Here is a 4,517-nt window from a genome sequence, read left to right as displayed (position 1 = left end):
TGGATGAGGGCGTAGAAGGGTGGGTTAGTCGATGTGCAGATGACACTAAGGTCGGTAAAGTTGTGGATAGTGACGAAGGATGTTGTAGTTTACAGAGAGACATAGATAAGCTGCAGAGCTGTGCTGAGAGGTGGCAAATGGAGTTTAGTTTGGACAAGTGTGAGGTGATTCACCTTGGTTCGAGTAAACTGAATGCAAAGTAATGGACTAATGGTAAGAGTCTTGGTTGTGTAGATGAGAAGAGAATTCTTGGTGTCCAGGCACACAGATCCTTGAAAGTTGCCACCCAGGTTGAGAGGGTTGTTAAGAAGGCAGACAGTGTTATAGCTTTTATTAGTAGAGGGATCGAATTCCAGAACCATGAGGTTATGCTACCCCTGTACAACACTCTGCTGTGGCTGCACTAGGAGTATTGTGGACAGTTCTAGTCACCGCATTATAAGCGAATGTGGAAGCTTTGGAAAGGTTGCAGAGGAGATTTACTCGGATGTTGCCTTGTATGGAGGGTAGCCCTTGCAAGGAAAGGCTGAGAGAATGAGACATAATAGAAACATATAAAATAATCAGAAAGGTTTGATAGGGTGGACAGGGAGAGCCTTCTTTCCAAGTATGATGACGGCGAGCACGAGGGGACATAGCTTTAAATTGAGGGATGATAGATAGAGGACAGATGTCAGAGGTAGTTTATTTAATCATAGAGAACTAAGGTTATGGAATGCTTTGCCTCCAACGGTAGTAGATTCGCCAACTTTAAGTACATTTACGTCGTGATTGGACAAGCATATGGAAGTACATGAAATAGTATAGGTTAGATGGGCTTCAGATTGGTACGACACGTCGGACCAACATCGAGGTCCGGAGGGCCTGTACTGCGCTGTATTGTTCTACGATCTATGACTAATATCCAATTCGCATCTTCCTTTTCTAACCAATTCAATGTTTGTATTCTCCCACAATACCTTCAACGCATCGAACTGGAGTCCTTTCGCGCGTTAGGCGAACGTGATGACCACTACACTACAGAAACAAGCCGCAGCCGCCCGTCTTGTGGCACAGTGGCATCCAGCACTGAAAGTTGAAGCCAATCTCCGTTTCACCTTTCTGTTTCCAACAGCTCATTGTTGTCCAGCGGAATTGACATCTTGAAAACTGAAAAAAAAGACACGTGAAATTGATGACAAAATATAGACAAGGATGTCGTCAATGTTTGGACAGTAGGGCAAGGTGGAATAGTTTGGGACTACTTTCCCTGCAGCGTAACGGCTGAGATATGATCGTATGGAAAGGCTGTAAACAGAGTATTTACGTGTTTTGCACTAGCTGGAGAGAGTTGAAAACTCGAAAGCATAGGTTTAAGGTGAGTGGGCTGAAATTGACAAAGGACCTGAGGCACATTTCCCACACAAAGGATTGTGCGTGTATGGAATGAGCTACCAGAGGAAGTGGAGGAGGCTATTACACTCAGAAAATTGCAAAGGTAACCGGAAGAGTTTCTGGTTAATAACGGTTTAGAGGGATTACTTCCTCACTCGCCCTCCCCGTTTACATTTTCCTGCTCGTCAGTGATTTAAAGAAAACCAAATGGGTTCGATGTCATTCTGTAGCCTCTCTGTCGATTCCTCCGTTTCAGATCCAACATGACTTAGATCTCAGGGCGCACCTTAATAAAAGCGACGCTATGAAAGCACAAGTTCAAAGGTTCCTCTGAAATTGTATAATTTCTTTCATTGCTGTTGCTGGTTGAATGAGCCACTAACGTGCGAACTGCTCCAAAACATGATTCAGGACCTCTGGTGCCAATTCTCGCACGTTGAATAACGACAGACAGCTTCCAAATGAGGGTTTTCAGAGACGACTTTGGGCTACATTTGACAGACAGACAAGTTCAGGAATCCGTGGTGCGCTGTGACACCAGCGCATCAGCTTCTTTCCTGTCTTTGAACCGGGCCGCCTGCGCAAGGAATGCAAAAGCGGTACTGCTTTTCGTGGACGGAACAGAAGGCGGTAACTACACTCTCAAACAGAATGGCATATGATCAGAACCAGGTTGGAGAAAAACTTTACAATGCTTTGCAAAGTAATTAAATGGAATTGCATTACATTACAGTTCACTGCGAGAGCAGATTTGTTCAAGCAAATTCGAAGGCAGGTTTGCAGATGGGAAAGCAAGCAAGAAAGCTCCGTTCTTGTCCATGTAAAAGGCAGCAGCTGAAGAACGAAACAGTTTCTGCCCAGTTTCGAACTGGGGACCTTTCGCGTGTGAGGCGAACGTGATGACCACTACACTACAGAAACAAGCCGCCGGCACCCGACCTGCGGTTCAGTGGCATCCAGCACTGAAAGTTGAAGCCGTTCCACGTTTCACCTTTCTGTTTCCAACAGCTCGTTGTTGTCCAGCGGAATTGACATCTTGAAAACGTAAAACAAAGACCCGTGAAATTGATGCCAAAATACAGACAAAGATGTCGACAATGTTTGGACCGTAGGACGAGTTGGAATAGTTTGGGACGACTTTCCCTGCAGCGGAACGGCTGCGACATGATCTGATGGAAGGCTTGTAAATTGAGTATTTACGTGTTTTACCCAAGTTGGGGTGAGTTGATCGCAGTCTGTGGCACAATCATTTAGTCTGTTCGACTGCTCACGGGAAAGGTAGTATTGTGAAACACTGTAGAAACGAACGACTTCCTTACTTTTGCTCCGACTGACCATACTCTGTGAAATTTTCCCAGGTCCTCAGATGAGGATTTTTGCTGCTGGAAGTTACCTCAGAAACCCTGTCAACTCGAAATGTATTGAGCCAATCGCAAAAAAGAAAGCATTTAACACGGAACACAAACAAAACTGGCATACCTCATGTATTTTCGGACGCAGCGAAGCATGAATGCTAAATGTGAGACAGTCCGGGGGCATGAGTCATAAAGTAATCTCACAACTAACAACAGGGCGATTCCAAACTACTCTTTCAAACATACTGCAGCCTAAGTGCACCACCACTTCCCAGACAATGCTGTAAAGAGAGAAAGAAAGAACATAATAAGAATTGGCCATAAAACGTGAATTTCACCAATCACAGTCTCGATTAGATTACCTTTCCCTTCCGATGTCTCCAGGACGGAAATGAAGGAAATGGGAGAAATTCAATAACATATGACATCGAAATTCATTGGAACGATTAAATCCCATTAGCCAGAAAACCAAATAACGACGAGTCGAGTCACCGCAGGACTTTGTTTCACAACAGCCATGAAATAACAGTCTCCATTCGGTTCCAGTGTAAGCTCAACTTGCCTGGAAGGGCAGAGCTGTTTGCGATTTTCCGCGCGGGAGGCGAACACTATCATAACTACAGAGACACTTTGAAATATTTGGCACTATCCCACACAACATTTAATTCCGTAGGAAGCAAACCCATTTTTCTTTTGTTTTCAACATCAATATACCGTGGGGACAGAAACAGCATTTTAACGAGCTGCAGCGTTGGAGTTGATCATCAGAGATGGCAGTGGTGAGATTCGAACCCACTCCCCTTTCGAGAGTGGAAGCTGAATCGAGGGCCATCGACCACTCGGCCAACCTACCAGCCGGCCGCGCGCCCCATTGTCTTGCATTTCCAATTGTGCTCCTGCATAACGACAGACGCAAAGTCACATGGAAAGGGTTCCATGATACCTCTCCGACTGGCAAAGCTGCTGCGATGTGCCCGTCTGCAATGTCAATTTCGCAGTAGATAATGATAGCCCTTCAACCTAGACAAAAATCAATGGTAGGCTGAGTCTATCTTCTCAGACTCTTTTCAGCTACAATTGTATCTGTGGGTGCGTGAGAATATATGTTCGGTGATGATTTGGTCAAATAACCATGAGCTGCTTGACATTACTGCAATTTCGATTCTTGCTTTGCTAAATGATTTCACCCATTGCTCGAAACAGGACGACTTTCACGTTTACACGGACTACAGGGGAAATGCACAAAGCTGAGCAGGCCGTGTTGCACATCATACCGTGCAGCATAGGTTCAGTCACTGTGTCTGTTTTGCAGAATAAGAGTCCCAAAGAAGGTTCTCCACCCTAAAAGCGGAGGTAGCATTACAATCCGAGAACGACAGATCACATTGCGAGGATGCTCTGACCACGGAGCAAGTTCGAGATGCCACTTTCCTTGCCTTTTACCTTAACCGTGCAATTTGCTGCAGAGATGTTCACTCCTGGACATGAGTTGGAAACCTGTGTGGAAATCGACGAGAAGCGACTCAATACATTTTGCTAAATTCCATGGTGCTTTGTAGAAATGCAGTTTCTGTTCACCTCAATCTAAAAAGCATTTTCTGAACATAGTAACAGAAGTCACCCCACCCCACCCCCACTCCAGAAGAGGTGCTAACTGCCCTTGAGTGCTTTTTGTTCTCGATGTGAAGAGCTCTCACGCCTGAGTCACCTACACGTCTCTGGTTGCTGAGTGAATCACAAAGAAGGAATTTCACCAGAGCTGCAACTGCCTCACTTCCCCACACGCCC

At 45.3% G+C, this 4,517-nt stretch overlaps 1 non-coding gene across 1 annotated transcript; it reads right to left on the bottom strand.

Annotated features, from left to right (window-relative positions):
* Positions 1 to 2,222: 2,222 nt before the first annotated feature.
* On the bottom strand, positions 2,223 to 2,295 carry trnav-cac. Its single transcript has one exon. It is a non-coding gene; the product is annotated as a tRNA-Val (tRNA).
* Positions 2,296 to 4,517: the final 2,222 nt, after the last annotated feature.

The sequence above is a fragment of the Chiloscyllium plagiosum genome, unplaced genomic scaffold (genome assembly GCF_004010195.1).
Source record: "Chiloscyllium plagiosum isolate BGI_BamShark_2017 unplaced genomic scaffold, ASM401019v2 scaf_32426, whole genome shotgun sequence".
NCBI lineage: Eukaryota > Metazoa > Chordata > Chondrichthyes > Orectolobiformes > Hemiscylliidae > Chiloscyllium > Chiloscyllium plagiosum.
This window is presented reverse-complemented; position numbering and strand designations above follow the sequence as displayed.